At 47.1% G+C, this 16,830-nt stretch overlaps 1 non-coding gene across 1 annotated transcript; it reads left to right on the plus strand.

Annotated features, from left to right (window-relative positions):
• The first annotated feature begins 350 nt into the window (after positions 1-350).
• On the plus strand, positions 351-424 carry TRNAN-AUU (transfer RNA asparagine (anticodon AUU)). Its single transcript has one exon. It is a non-coding gene; the product is annotated as a tRNA-Asn (tRNA).
• The last annotated feature ends 16,406 nt before the right edge of the window (positions 425-16,830 follow it).

The raw sequence follows: 16,830 nt of genomic DNA on the forward strand, positions 1-16,830 counted from the left end.
ATTTACTATTAAAACAAATTAAAATGGTAAAAGTTATTGTACTTTAAGTAAAAATAAAAGAGCCAAAATATCAATCCCAGTTTTGGATTACTTTAATTAACAAAAAACAATGCATATAGCAGAAGATAGTTTCAATCTGCCTACATCTGGGTTATGGGCCCAGCATGCTTCCGTTGCAGTACTCTGCTGCTCATGTAAGTGCAAGAGATCCTGAAGCACTCACTCATCATGGGAAAGTAGCAATGTGTTTCTTACAAAAACTCTCCAGATTATTGACTTTTTAAAGTTTTTCTAGGAAACGTTCTAGATGAATGCTTATTAGCCTTTGTCAGAATGGACTTTTACGAGGTGTCTCTGTGGTGCAATCGGTTAGCATGTTTGGCTATTAACCAAAAGGTTGGTGGTTCAATCCCACCCAGGGATGTAATTGACCTTGTGATCAGATTTTGGTGATCTTTAAGTAGACAAGTCAAAATTTCAAACCCCCTCTTATGGTGTAGGGTACCTGGCCTTCTCTGATGTAATCAGAGTTAGATTTGATTAAGTGATTTTATAAAAAACAGCTAGGAAGCACAATTTAGCAGTGGGTTGCAGAGAAAAAAAAACTATGCTGGCAGAAAAGTCCAATTGAGTGATTAAACAGCTCTTCATTTTCTGACTTTATTTTTATGCTAACAAATTTGCTCTCTGAAAAGTGTCCACAAAGCCAAGTCTCTGATTAACACCTTTGTAGGAATGTTTTTTCACCTATTACTGAATTAAACTTGCTACATTGGAAAGGCAGCAAGATGCATCCTCATTTCAATGTCTACTGAAAAAATACAGGTTTACACCAGGACACATAAACGTTACTGCATCCTTGCTGCTTTCTCATGTGGAAGTCTGTTTAATGTGAAAACAAGGTAATATCTAATCAGCACACAGATAAGGAATTAAGAAAATCTTTCTTTATGGGTGAAGATGTTTCTCACAAAATTGTTGTCCCAATGCATCATTGAAATTCAAGATGGAAGATGATTTTAATATATCACTTGTACATTTTGCATTGCTCTTCTGGTGACAATGTAGTTTGTTTTTGTCAATTACCATTTCAGTAATAGGGTAAAGAAAATTAAGTGGATTTTTTAAAGAAAACAATGCTGTCAATATACTATTAAAACAAATTAAAATGATAAAAGTTATTGTACTTTAAGTAAAAATAGAAGAGCCAAAATATCAATCCCAGTTTTTGATTACTTTAATTATAAAAAAAAATGCACATAGCAGAGGATAGTTTCGATTAATCGACCTCTGGGTTATGGGCCCAGCATCCTTCCATTGCACTACTCTGCTGCTCATGGAAGTCCGAGAGATCCTGAAGACTAAATTGATTAAAGGCCTAAAAGTACTGGACTATAAGGAAAGACTTACTAGGCTGAATATGTATACACTAGAAAAGAGGTGCCTAAGAGGAGATATTATTAATATCTTCAAATATGTAAAGATACATAACAAAGAGTTATCAGAGGAATTATTTATTAAAAGAACACGTGGTCACTCGCTGCGACTGGAGGAAAGTTCAGAATGCAATGGAGGAAAGGGTTCTTCACTGTTAGGGCAATCAGGATGTGGAATTCCCTGCCAGGGAAGGTGGTAATGGCGGACTCTGTAATTGGATTTAAAAAAGGAATGGATACATTTCTGAATGAAAAAGCTATCCAAGGTTATAATACTTAAAATATCAACATGGTTAATCCGGGGGTAACATGAGTTATAGTAGCTAACTAGTCATAAAACATTATTCAGCAAGTATGTAGAATCATCACAACTTAAAACAGGTTGAACACGATGGGCAATTTGCCTCTATTCAACCTCAAAAACTATGTTACTATATGTTACTATATTACTGTAGTATACAGAACACCACAATGCAATGAGCAGTGATAGTGAGCACTGATGAGGATACTAGAACTGACACTGAGCAGCAAGATGCAGCACTGGACTATTAGTAATGTACTGTAGTATGCTGAGCAACACAATGCAGCACAAGACAATGAACAGTGATACTGAGCACTGATGAGGATACTACTGAGAACTGACACTGAGCAGGAGAGACACACTACTAGTATTACTGAGCAGCAATAAGTAACCACTGATACTGAGCACTGATATTGAGATTTCCACTGAGAGAACATAGCCACGTCCTCTCCGCTCTCTCTTCAATGCACGAGTAAAAATGGCGGCAACGCGCAGCTCTATATATAATATCCGAATCTCGCGAGAATCCGACAGCGGGATGATGACATTTTCCCTTGTTCAGGTTTTCCGAGTCAGGCGGGAACAACCGAGCCTGCCTCAGACCAGTGTAAACCACGTGGAGTTCGTGGGGAATTCGGTTCTCGGAGAACCGAACCCGCTCCTCTCTACCTTATACCCATCAATTTTTTTTATTTTCAATCTAAGCCCCTGCAGTTTTCTGTAAGCATCTGCTTCGCTATGATGATCAACAAGTCACAAGGGCAAACACTCAGGGCTTGAGGCATAGATCTTTGGACCAGCTGCTACAAGCATTTCAGAGGTGTCACTATCACTGGTGACACCCAGAGAGGTGGCGAGGGAGATTGTAATGCAGTGCGTGCAAATAAGCAGCGCAATGGTAAAAAGGAGGCATTATTTCATAGGTAGGGGCGTGGCCTGGTGGCCTGAATCTACATTTTGTTGCTCCGGGTGTCCCGGGGGTTGGGGGCTGCACCCGGGGACTAGTGTGTAAGCGGTGCTGGCTCCTGCACAGTGACAGGGCATGGCCACCCAGTATGACACCTCCCTTCTTGACCATGCTGTAATTGCAGTCGCACTGCAGTTCAGCGTGATCATAAACAATGGTGTAGCCTCCTGCTGGTGCAGACTGTATGTGCGCGCAGGAAGCCGCCACCATTTTTGTGATTACAGCGGCTGAATGTGATGTCATACAGCCGCTGTGACCACGCCCCCTGTGTCTCCTCCATTGCAGACCCCATTTTGAAGCCTTGCCCCCGCACTGCTCCATCCCTGACTTGGAAATGGAGTGTTGCTGACCCCACTCTCCCCCCCTGCCCCGATTGACAGGCAGAGGCGATCGCATGCAGGCACATGCGTATGCTCTTAGCAATTTTTGCAGTTGGATCGCTTATTGTGATTGCAATCCAACCTGAATCAGGCCCTATTACCTATCACAATGCGCTGCGGGCAGTACAAAATTGGGTTAATATAGGAGAAAAACCCCCAGACCTGTGCTCCTTAACTGTACCTGGTGGCTAGTGGAGCGGCTGCCCAGTAATCAGTGTCCACCCCAGTGCGCACACGGCCCACCCCCTACGGCCACGCTCCCCTTAATCAGCGGCCTCGTGATCCGGAAGGGCGGTGTGTGTGTGACTGACCTTAGGAAGAAACCGGAGCCTCCGCTGCAGTGACCCAGCAACCAGGGCACGGGAGTATACAGCGCCGCTGGGAGTGATGAAGCTGCAGTAAAGATGTCTATTAGACCTAGCCTGCTGCAGCCCTTGTAGATTCTCATAAAACAAGTTCTTCTTTTCTTGTCAAAATTAATAGCTAAGAATAGGCTGCCTGAGGCAGGCCCCTGTTAAGTGGCCTGCTACTGAAGGCACCAACTACAAACTGAGCTCCCTGTTCATGGAAGCGGGGTTATAGAGGAGGATGCGCTGAGCATCTTGGGAACAGTCAAAAGCTTTGAGCCGGTTGGTGCCTCAGATCAAGATCCTACTCTACACCCCAATGTGAATCCTTGTGGAGTCCAGTGTACCCCACAGAAGAAATTAATGTGTCACACCCATTGGCAGCAACCTTAGAATAGCTGCTGACGGGCACAATTGAGAAAGGAAGGGGGGGGGGGGGGCATTTGAATCCAGCACATAGATGCAATTCAAATATGTAATTTGTACCTTCCTATTTTAAAATATAATGGATGAACCTAACCCTGTGAGAACAATCTTCATGATCAAGAGATCTAATATGTAAAATAAGTATGAGTTGGGATAGGGCTGGGGAGGGTGGCAGCTCGGGCAGCCCCTCCCCCGTCAAGTTAAGGAGATTCAACTGAGGAAGCACAAGGGAACTCTCGTCTGGGGACAACAACTGCAGGGAGACCACATCTTTTCAGATGAACATGGGAGGGCGGAAGGCTGCCTAATACTGAAGCACCATCAAATATCAAACCATATCCAACAACTAGTACAAGCATTCCTGGGGGAAGGTCTGCAGCAGACGGATTTGCATACGGTGATGTCATCCAAGCAGTGGGCCAAAGTTGGCTGGAACCCTCATCTGCATATAAAAAGAGAAAAGGGGCATGCAGGGCATGGCGGCCTTTTGCAGTGCTTGGATGACCCCTAGTTCGCATTAAACACCCCCACCCTCCTTTGGTGTGGGGCTCATGTTGGCCATGCCCAATCCCCTGAAGCATTCATGCTGATTTCTTGCAGCAGCTGGGCACTGTAACAGCTCCAGAGCTGCTCTGTAAGGCAAGTAAAAGGGTGTGGGCCCTGCAGCACCACCTGTAGTTCGCATTGTGCGTTGGAAGGCACAAAGTAAGCAGACGGGAGGAGAAGTCAGGATAGTACACAAGGGCATCCTTTTCTCTTAGTCCGTAAAGGATGCTGGGGTCACATTAAGAACCATGGGGTATAGACGGGATCCGCAAGAGACATGGGCACTTTAAGACTTTCAAAGGGTGTGGACTGGCTCCTCCCTCTATGCCCCTCCTCCAGACTCCAGTTATAGGAACTGTGCCCAGGGAGACTGACATTTCGAGGAAAGGATTTATTGTTAAACTAAGGTGAGCATCTTACCAGCTCACACCTTAAGCATGCCGCAGAACGTGGCATTCAACAGAACACAAGCCAACGGCATGAACAATTGCAGCAAAAAGCTGACCAGAACCGTAACACAACATGTGTATAACCACAAGTAATAACTGCAGACACAGTATGGACTGGGACGGGTGCCCAGCATCCTCTACGTACTAAGAGAAAAGGATTTACCGGTAGGTATTAAAATCCTATTTTCTCATACGACCTAGAGGACCTAGAGGATGCTGGGGTCACATTAAGAACCATGGGGTTATACCAAAGCTCGTGTCCGCGTGGTTGGATGTGCATCTGTCAGCCTGGCGCCTCCTGTCTCCGGTGGCCGGCGCCGCCATTACTGTTTTCATTACCACATGGATTACAAACCAAAACTTCCCTCCAAGTGTCTGCATGGGCGCAGCCATCTTGGATTCTGTCAGCTGATCATTTCCACCAATCTGTTCTCAGTATTGATAATCTGCATAATTGCCTAGCCAATCCCTTCCTTGCTGCAGGTATAAATACACTGTGCCTGAGTAAGGAAGGCGTCAGTGCTTTGGTTGTCAAACCTAGTTCCTGTTTGTCTCTCTCCTGTGATTGTCTTCCAGGTTCCAGCTCCTGTCTCAAGACTTCCACCATAGAGACCCGCACCAGCATTCCACCTGCGGTGTAGCCTGACTCTCCAATCCATTGTGGATTCATCTGTTTCCAGCTACAACATTACCTGCTTCCAGCTCAGCTTCCAGCAGAGTACAGCTTCCCTTAAAGGGCCGGTGTCCTTTCTACACTTTACCACTCTCCACCGGTATTATTATTTCTCCGCTCTCAAGTTCTACATTTCAGTTCATATTTCATCGCTCCCAAGTTCATTTATTATTTAACTGGTTCCAGCCAGTATCCACTCCGTGCTAACAACAGTCTGGTTCCAGCCAGTATCCACAGCAGCTGTTTTATCTTCAGCAACCCAGCTTTTCCTGGAACACCAGCTGGCACAATCCTGGGTTATCTCCATTGCTACAGTCGGGCCTGGTAAGGACTTTCCATCTAGAAGATCATAAGAGCTATCTCACACTACCAGTGCCCTGTGGCTCCTGCCATCCTGTAGTACCCAGGAACTGTATTTATTCTTTGCTGACTTTTACGTTTTCTTTTACTGCTGCTGTGTTGCAGAGTTGTCATAATAAACATCATTGACTTTTATCCAAGTTGTCGTGGTCACGCCTTCGGGCATTTATTATTTATGTTACTTACATGTCCAGGGGTCTGATACAACCTCCCAGGTTCCGGTACATCTCAGCCCCTACAACTGAGGCTGCCTCCCGTCAGCTCAGGCCCTCAGTTGTGACAGTAAGCACTGACCAAATGAATCCAGCCGGAGACCAGGATCAAGCGGCCAGGCCGATGCAAGAACTGGCAGCCCGACTAGAACATCAGGAGGCTGCACAGGGCCACATCATCCGCTGTCTCCAGGATCTCTCTACTCGGCTGGATGGGATTCAGACAACTCTCCGTGGATCAGGCGCGTCTGGTGCGTCAACCACAGTGACTCCAGCTATAACCCCACCCACCTTACCCATTTCTGCTCCACGTCTTCATCTTCCAACGCCAGCAAAATTTGACGGATCTCCAAGATTCTGCAGGGGATTTCTCAACTAGTGTGAGATTCAGTTTGAGCTACAACCTGGCAATTTTCCCAGTGACCGTACAAAAATTGCCTACATTATTTCTCTTCTCAGTGGCTCAGCCCTTGATTGGGCATCACCGTTATGGGAGAGGTCCGACACCCTGCTATCTTCCTACACTGCCTTCGTGTCAACATTCAGGCGCATCTTCGACGAGCCAGGCCGGGTAACCTCAGCTTCATCCGAGATTCTCCGTTTACGCCAGGGGTCACGTACTGTAGGACAATATCTGATACAGTTCCAGATCCTGGCATCCGAACTGGCATGGAACGACGAGGCCCTGTATGCTGCATTCTGGCATGGCTTATCTGAGCGTATTAAAGATGAGTTAGCTACCAGAGACTTACCTTCTAAGTTAGATGAGCTAATCTCACTCTGCACGAAAGTTGATTTACGTTTCAGAGAGAGAGCAACTGAGCGTGGAAGATCATCTGCTCCAAAATCTTCTGCTCCTCCTCCTCGTCAACTGTCACCATCTAAAGATGAGCCCATGCAACTTGGCCGTTCCCGTTTAACCCCTGCTGAGCGCCGAAGACGTCTCTCCGAGTTTCTCTGTCTCTATTGTGCAGCTCCGTCTCACACCATTAATGCCTGTCCCAAACGTCTGGGAAACTTCAAATCCTAGCTCGCCAAGGAGAGGGCCGGCTAGGAGTAATGATCTCCTCTCCATCTTCTCAAGATTGTAATCTCCCAGTCTCGCTTCAAGTTGCTCAACGTTATCGGAACGTCATTGCCCTCCTTGATTCCGGAGCAGCTGGGAACTTTATTACCGAAGCCTATGTTAAACGGTGGTCCCTACCCACCGAGAGACTTCCTTCGTCCATTTCTTTAACTGCCGTGGATGGCAGCAAAATTTTTGATGCAGTTATTTCTTTAAGGACTCTACCAGTTCGTCTGAGAGTGGGAGTTCTTCATTCCGAACTTATTTCTTTTTTAGTGATTCCAAGAGCCACACATCCTGTGGTCCTGGGCCTTCCATGGCTCCGTCTTCACAATCCTACAATTGATTGGACGACTACGCAAATCCTGGCATGGGGTTCCTCCTGTGCTGAGACATGTTTGTTTAAAGTATTGCCTGTCTGTTCTTCCTCCCCCAGGTCGTCTGATGTTCCACCTCCTCCATATCAAGATTTCACGGATGTGTTCAGTAAAGCTTCTGCTGATATCCTTCCTCCTCATAGAGAATGGGACTGTCCGATTGATCTCGTTCCAGGGAAGGTTCCACCTCGAGGCCGAACTTATCCGTTGTCTCTGCCTGAGACGCATTCTATGGAGGAATATATTAAAGAGAACCTAGCAAAGGGGTTCATTCGACCTTCTTCTTCTCCAGCCGGCGCAGGCTTCTTTTTTGTAAAAAAGAAAGATGGTGGTCTGCGGCCGTGCATCGACTACAGAGGTTTGAACGACATTACCATCAAGAACCGTTATCCTTTACCCCTGATTACTGAGCTCTTTGACAGAGTTAGCGGAGCTACCATCTTTACAAAGCTGGACTTGCGAGGTGCATACAATCTCATCCGGATCCGTGAGGGTGACGAGTGGAAGACCGCATTTAACACCCGTGACGGACATTATGAGTACCTCGTCATGCCCTTCGGATTGAGCAATGCTCCAGCTGTCTTCCAGCATTTCGTCAATGAGATCTTCAGAGACATTCTATACCGTCATGTCGTGGTCTATCTAGATGATATCCTCATTTTTGCCAACAATTTAGAGGAACATCGTTTTTGGGTAAAGGAGGTTCTGTCCCGTCTCCGTGTCAATCATCTCTATTGCAAATTAGAGAAATGCGTCTTTGAAGTCAAGTCCATTCCGTTTCTAGGGTACATTGTGTCCGGTTTCGGACTAGAGATGGATCCTGAGAAACTACAAGCAATTCAGAATTGGCCAGTACCCTTAACCCTCAAAGGGGTCCAGAGGTTCTTAGGGTTCGCCAATTATTACCGAAAGTTTATACGAGACTTTCCCACCATTGTGGCGCCTATTACTGCTTTCACCAAGAAGGGTGCTAACCCGTCCAAGTGGTCTGAAGAAGCCATGCAAGCTTTTCATCTTTTAAAACAGAGGTTCATCTCTGCGCCTGTCCTGAAACAGCCTGACATCGACTCTCCTTTCATCCTAGAGGTGGATGCCTCCTCCGTTGGAGTAGGAGCGGTGTTATCTCAGAGGGCTAAAGATGGCCATTTACATCCTTGCAGTTTCTTTTCACGGAAGTTCTCCCCAGCGGAGCGCAACTATGCCATTGGCGACCAGGAGTTGCTAGCCATCAAGCTCGCTCTAGAGGAGTGGAGATATCTGTTGGAGGGAGCTTCTCATTCAATCACCATCCTTACAGACCACAAGAACGTTCTATATTTGAAAGGCGCACAATGTCTCAACCCTCGTCAGGCCAGATGGGCACTTTTCTTTTCCAGGTTCGACTTTAAACTCCAGTTCTGTCCGGGCTCTCAGAATCGCAAGGCCGATGCCCTTTCCCGCTCATGGGAGCAAGAAAATGAGTCAGAGTCTTCAGACAAGCATCCTATTATAAGTCCGTTGGCATTCTCCACGGTAGGGATGGACTCTACGCCCCCATCAGGGAAAAGTTTTGTGAAGCCGATGCTAAGGAAGAAGCTCATGCATTGGGCCCATGCTTCCCGTTTTGCCGGACATACAGGTATCCAAAAAACCCTGGAGTTTATCTCTAGGTCCTATTGGTGGCCAACTCTGAAAAAGGACGTCTTGGAGTTTATTGCATCTTGCCCAAAGTGTGCCCAACATAAAGTATCCCGCCAGTCGCCTGCGGGGCAACTGGTTCCACTATCCGTTCCCCGTCGACCATGGACCCACTTGTCGATGGATTTCATTACAGACTTACCCATGTGCAACAAGTTCAATACCATCTGGGTGGTAGTTGACCGGTTCACCAAGATGGCACACTTCATTCCTCTCACCGGTCTTCCGTCAGCTTCCAAGTTGGCTCAAGTATTCATACAAGAGATCTTCCGACTCCACGGTCTTCCTGAAGAAATTATCTCAGATCGAGGAGTTCAATTCACAGCCAAATTCTGGCGAAGTTTATGTCAAGTCCTCCAAGTCAAGCTAAAGTTTTCCACGGCTTACCATCCTCAGACCAATGGTCAAACCGAGAGGGTGAATCAGGACTTGGAGGCCTTCCTCCGCATCTATGTGTCCTCCTCTCAAGATGACTGGGTTCAATTACTTCCCTGGGCCGAGTTCTGTCATAACAACCAGTATCATTCTTCATCTGCTTCAACACCATTCTTCACTAACTTTGGATTCCACCCTAAAGTCCCTGAGTTCCAACCGCTTCCAGCAACTTCTGTTCCCGCAGTGGATATCACCTTGCATCAGTTTGCCAATATCTGGAAGAGCGTACGATCAGCTCTGCTCAAGGCATCGTTCAGGTACAAGAAGTTTGCGGATAAGAAGCGTCGAGCAGTTCCTGCTCTCAAGGTGGGTGATCGGGTATGGTTATCCACGAAGAATTTGAGGTTAAGAGTTCCCAGTATGAAGTTTGCACCTCGCTATATCGGTCCTTTCAAGATTGAACAAGTCATCAATCCTGTTGCTTACAGACTCCAGTTGCCTCCCTTCTTAAAAATACCCAGGACATTCCATGTTTCCCTGTTGAAACCGCTGATCTTGAATCGGTTTCATTCCTCACTTCCTCCAACTCCGAAAGTCCAAACTCAATGAGGCGTTGAGTATGAAGTGGCCAAGATCCTGGACTCACGTCACCGTTACGGTCAACTACAATATCTTATTGACTGGAAGGGTTATGGTCCTGAGGAACGTTCATGGACCAATGCTTCTGATGTCCATGCTCCTGCCTTGGTCCGGAGATTCCATTCCAAGTTTCCTCAAAAGCCAAAGAAGTGTCCTGGGGCCACTCCTAAAGGGGGGGGTGCTGTCACGATCCGGGTATCTGGACGCCATTTCTTACCCATCAGATGCCTCCTAAGGCTGGCTCAGCGCTCCAGGACCGGATCCCATCTGTTATCCTGATGTGTACATTCCTGTATTCTCTCCTGTCACTCTGGGACGCTGTCACAGTAAACGCCATATTACACCTGGCATGGCGTCTCCCGCGGCCTCCGCCGTGTCCGCGTGGTTGGATGTGCATCTGTCAGCCTGGCGCCTCCTGTCTCCGGTGGCCGGCGCCGCCATTACTGTTTTCATTACCACATGGATTACAAACCAAAACTTCCCTCCAAGTGTCTGCATGGGCGCAGCCATCTTGGATTCTGTCAGCTGATCATTTCCACCAATCTGTTCTCAGTATTGATAATCTGCACAATTGCCTAGCCAATCCCTTCCTTGCTGCAGGTATAAATACACTGTGCCTGAGTAAGGAAGGCGTCAGTGCTTTGGTTGTCAAACCTAGTTCCTGTTTGTCTCTCTCCTGTGATTGTCTTCCAGGTTCCAGCTCCTGTCTCAAGACTTCCACCATAGAGACCCGCACCAGCATTCCACCTGCGGTGTAGCCTGACTCTCCAATCCATTGTGGATTCATCTGTTTCCAGCTACAACATTACCTGCTTCCAGCTCAGCTTCCAGCAGAGTACAGCTTCCCTTAAAGGGCCGGTGTCCTTTCTAGAGATGAGCGCCGGAAATTTTTCGGGTTTTGTGTTTTGGTTTTGGGTTCGGTTCCGCGGCCGTGTTTTGGGTTCGACCGCGTTTTGGCAAAACCTCACCGAATTTTTTTTGTCGGATTCGGGTGTGTTTTGGATTCGGGTGTTTTTTTCCAAAAAACCTAAAAAACAGCTTAAATCATAGAATTTGGCGGTCATTTTGATCCCAAAGTATTATTAACCTCAAAAACCATAATTTCCACTCATTTCAGTCTATTCTGAATACCTCACACCTCACAATATTATTTTTAGTCCTAAAATTTGCACCGAGGTCGCTGTGTGAGTAAGATAAGCGACCCTAGTGGCCGACACAAACACCGGGCCCATCTAGGAGTGGCACTGCAGTGTCACGCAGGATGGCCCTTCCAAAAAACCCTCCCCAAACAGCACATGACGCAAAGAAAAAAAGAGGCGCAATGAGGTAGCTGTGTGAGTAAGATTAGCGACCCTAGTGGCCGACACAAACACCGGGCCCATCTAGGAGTGGCACTGCAGTGTCACGCAGGATGTCCCTTCCAAAAAACCCTCCCCAAACAGCACATGACGCAAAGAAAAAAAGAGGCGCAATGAGGTAGCTGTGTGAGTAAGATAAGCGACCCTAGTGGCCGACACAAACACCGGGCCCATCTAGGAGTGTCACTGCAGTGTCACGCAGGATGTCCCTTCCAAAAAACCCTCCCCAAACAGCACATGACGCAAAGAAAAAAAGAGGCGCAATGAGGTAGCTGTGTGAGTAAGATAAGCGACCCTAGTGGCCGACACAAACACCGGGCCCATCTAGGAGTGGCACTGCAGTGTCACGCAGGATGTCCCTTCCAAAAAACCCTCCCCAAACAGCACATGACGCAAAGAAAAAGAAAAGAAAAAAGAGGTGCAAGATGGAATTGTCCTTGGGCCCTCCCACCCACCCTTATGTTGTATAAACAGGACATGCACACTTTAACCAACCCATCATTTCAGTGACAGGGTCTGCCACACGACTGTGACTGATATGACGGGTTGGTTTGGACCCCCACCAAAAAAGAAGCAATTAATCTCTCCTTGCACAAACTGGCTCTACAGAGGCAAGATGTCCACCTCATCATCATCCTCCGATATATCACCGTGTACATCCCCCTCCTCACAGATTATCAATTCGTCCCCACTGGAATCCACCATCTCAGCTCCCTGTGTACTTTGTGGAGGCAATTGCTGCTGGTCAATGTCTCCACGGAGGAATTGATTATAATTCATTTTAATGAACATCATCTTCTCCACATTTTCTGGATGTAACCTCGTACGCCGATTGCTGACAAGGTGAGCGGCGGCACTAAACACTCTTTCGGAGTACACACTTGTGGGAGGGCAACTTAGGTAGAATAAAGCCAGTTTGTGCAAGGGCCTCCAAATTGCCTCTTTTTCCTGCCAGTATAAGTACGGACTGTGTGACGTGCCTACTTGGATGCGGTCACTCATATAATCCTCCACCATTCTTTCAATGGGGAGAGAATCATATGCAGTGACAGTAGACGACATGTCCGTAATCGTTGTCAGGTCCTTCAGTCCGGACCAGATGTCAGCATCAGCAGTCGCTCCAGACTGCCCTGCATCACCGCCAGCGGGTGGGCTCGGAATTCTGAGCCTTTTCCTCGCACCCCCAGTTGCGGGAGAATGTGAAGGAGGAGATGTTGTTGACAGGTCGCGTTCCGCTTGACTTGACAATTTACTCACCAGCAGGTGTTTGAACCCCAGCAGACTTGTGTCTGCCGGAAAGAGAGATCCAAGGTAGGCTTTAAATCTAGGATCGAGCACGGTGGCCAAAATGTAGTGCTCTGATTTCAACAGATTGACCACCCGTGAATCCTTGCTAAGCGAATTAAGGGCTACATCCACAAGTCCCACATGCCTAGCGGAATCGCTCCGTGTTAGCTCCTCCTTCAATGTCTCCAGCTTCTTCTGCAAAAGCCTGATGAGGGGAATGACCTGACTCAGGCTGGCAGTGTCTGAACTGACTTCACGTGTGGCAAGTTCAAAGGGCATCAGAACCTTGCACAACGTTGAAATCATTCTCCACTGCGCTTGAGACAGGTGCATCCCACCTCCTATATCGTGCTCAATTGTATAGGCTTGAATGGCCTTTTGCTGCTCCTCCAACCTCTGAAGCATATACAGGGTTGAATTCCACCTCGTTACCACTTCTTGCTTCAGATGATGGCAGGGCAGGTTCAGTAGTTTTTGGTGGTGCTCCAGTTTTCTGTACGTGGTGCCTGTACGCCGAAAGTGTCCCGCAATTCTTCTGGCCACCGACAGCATCTCTTGCACGCCCCTGTCGTTTTTTAAAAAATTCTGCACCACCAAATTCAAGGTATGTGCAAAACATGGGACGTGCTGGAATTGGCCCAGATTTAATGCACACACAATATTGCTGGCGTTGTCCGATGCCACAAATCCACAGGAGAGTCCAATTGGGGTAAGCCATTCCGCGATGATCTTCCTCAGTTGCCGTAAGAGGTTTTCAGCTGTGTGCGTATTCTGGAAACCGGTGATACAAAGCGTAGCCTGCCTAGGAAAGAGTTGGCGTTTGCGAGATGCTGCTACTGGTGCCGCCGCTGCTGTTCTTGCGGCGGGAGTCCATACATCTACCCAGTGGGCTGTCACAGTCATATAGTCCTGACCCTGCCCTGCTCCACTTGTCCACATGTCCGTGGTTAAGTGGACATTGGGTACAACTGCATTTTTTAGGACACTGGTGAGTCTTTTTCTGACGTCCGTGTACATTCTCGGTATCGCCTGCCTAGAGAAGTGGAACCTAGATGGTATTTGGTAACGGGGGCACACTACCTCAAGAAATTGTCTAGTTCCCTGTGAACTAACGGCGGATACCGGACGCACGTCTAACACCAACATAGTTGTCAAGGCCTCAGTTATCCGCTTTGCAACAGGATGACTGCTGTGATATTTCATCTTCCTCGCAAAGGACTGTTGGACAGTCAATTGCTTGGTGGAAGTAGTAAAAGTGTGCTTACGACTTCCCTTCTGGGATGACCATCGACTCCCAGCAGCAACAACAGCAGCGCCAGCAGCGCCAGCAGCAGTAGGCGTTACACGCAAGGATGCATCGGAGGAATCCCAGGCAGGAGAGGACTCGTCAGAATTGCCAGTGACATTGCCTGCAGGACTATTGGCATTCCTGGGGAAGGAGGAAATTGACACTGAGGGAGTTGGTGGGGTGGTTTGCGTGAGCTTGGTTACAAGAGGAAGGGATTTACTGGTCAGTGGACTGCTTCCGCTGTCACCCAAAGTTTTTGAACTTGTCACTGACTTATTATGAATGCGCTGCAGGTGACGTATAAGGGAGGATGTTCCGAGGTGGTTAACGTCCTTACCCCTACTTATTACAGCTTGACAAAGGGAACACACGGCTTGACACCTGTTGTCCGCATTTCTGGTGAAATACTTCCACACCGAAGAGCTGATTTTTTTGGTATTTTCACCAGGCATGTCAACGGCCATATTCCTACCACGGACAACAGGTGTCTCCCCGGGTGCCTGACTTAAACAAACCACCTCACCATCAGAATCCTCCTGGTCAATTTCCTCCCCAGCGCCAGCAACACCCATATCCTCCTCATCCTGGTGTACTTCAACACTGACATCTTCAATCTGACTATCAGGAACTGGACTGCGGGTGCTCCTTCCATCACTTGCAGGGGGCGTGCAAATGGTGGAAGGCGCATGCTCTTCACGTCCAGTGTTGGGAAGGTCAGGCATCGCAACCGACACAATTGGAGTCGGACTCTCCTTGTGGATTTGGGATTTCGAAGAACGCACAGTTCTTTGCGGTGCTACTGCTTTTGCCAGCTTTAGTCTTTTCATTTTTCTAGCGAGAGGCTGAGTGCTTCCATCCTCATGTGAAGCTGAACCACTAGCCATGAACATAGGCCAGGGCCTCAGCCGTTCCTTGCCACTCCGTGTGGTAAATGGCATATTGGCAAGTTTACGCTTCTCCTCCGACAATTTTATTTTAGGTTTTGGAGTCCTTTTTTTACTGATATTTGGTGTTTTGGATTTGACATGCTCTGTACTATGACATTGGGCATCGGCCTTGGCAGACGACGTTGCTGGCATTTCATCGTCTCGGCCATGACTAGTGGCAGCAGCTTCAGCACGAGGTGGAAGTGGATCTTGATCTTTCCCTAATTTTGGAACCTCAACATTTTTGTTCTCCATATTTTAATAGGCACAACTAAAAGGCACCTCAGGTAAACAATGGAGATGGATGGATTGGATACTAGTATACAATTATGGACGGGCTGCCGAGTGCCGACACAGAGGTAGCCACAGCCGTGAACTACCGCACTGTACTGTGTCTGCTGCTAATATATACACTGGTTGATAAAGAGATAGTATACTCGTAACTAGTATGTATGTATAAAGAAAGAAAAAAAAACCACAGTTAGGTGGTATATACAATTATGGACGGGCTGCCGAGTGCCGACACAGAGGTAGCCACAGCCGTGAACTACCGCACTGTACTGTGTCTGCTGCTAATATATAGACTGGTTGATAAAGAGATAGTATACTCGTAACTAGTATGTATGTATAAAGAAAGAAAAAAAAACCACGGTTAGGTGGTATATACAATTATGGACGGGCTGCCGAGTGCCGACACAGAGGTAGCCACAGCCGTGAACTACCGCACTGTACTGTGTCTGCTGCTAATATATAGACTGGTTGATAAAGAGATAGTATACTCGTAACTAGTATGTATGTATAAAGAAAGAAAAAAAAACCACGGTTAGGTGGTATATACAATTATGGACGGGCTGCCGAGTGCCGACACAGAGGTAGCCACAGCCGTGAACTACCGCACTGTACTGTGTCTGCTGCTAATATAGACTGGTTGATAAAGAGATAGTATACTCGTAACTAGTATGACTATAAAGAAAGAAAAAAAAACCACGGTTAGGTGGTATATACAATTATGGACGGGCTGCCGAGTGCCGACACAGAGGTAGCCACAGCCGTGAACTACCGCACTGTACTGTGTCTGCTGCTAATATATAGACTGGTTGATAAAGAGATAGTATACTCGTAACTAGTATGTATGTATAAAGAAAGAAAAAAAAAACCACGGTTAGGTGGTATATACAATTATGGACGGGCTGCCGAGTGCCGACACAGAGGTAGCCACAGCCGTGAACTACCGCACTGTACTGTGTCTGCTGCTAATATATAGACTGGTTGATAAAGAGATAGTATACTCATAACTAGTATGTATGTATAAAGAAAGAAAAAAAAACCACGGTTAGGTGGTATATACAATTATGGACGGGCTGCCGAGTGCCGACACAGAGGTAGCCACAGCCGTGAACTACCGCACTGTACTGTGTCTGCTGCTAATATATAGACTGGTTGATAAAGAGATAGTATACTCGTAACTAGTATGTATGTATAAAGAAAGAAAAAAAAACCACGGTTAGGTGGTATATACAATTATGGACGGGCTGCCGAGTGCCGACACAGAGGTAGCCACAGCCGTGAACTACCGCACTGTACTGTGTCTGCTGCTAATATAGACTGGTTGATAAAGAGATAGTATACTCGTAACTAGTATGTATGTATAAAGAAAGAAAAAAAAACCACGGTTAGGTGGTATATACAATTATGGACGGGCTGCCGAGTGCCGACACAGAGGTAGCCACAGCCGTGAAC

The sequence above is a fragment of the Pseudophryne corroboree genome, unplaced genomic scaffold (genome assembly GCF_028390025.1).
Source record: "Pseudophryne corroboree isolate aPseCor3 unplaced genomic scaffold, aPseCor3.hap2 scaffold_480, whole genome shotgun sequence".
Classification (NCBI taxonomy): domain Eukaryota; kingdom Metazoa; phylum Chordata; class Amphibia; order Anura; family Myobatrachidae; genus Pseudophryne; species Pseudophryne corroboree.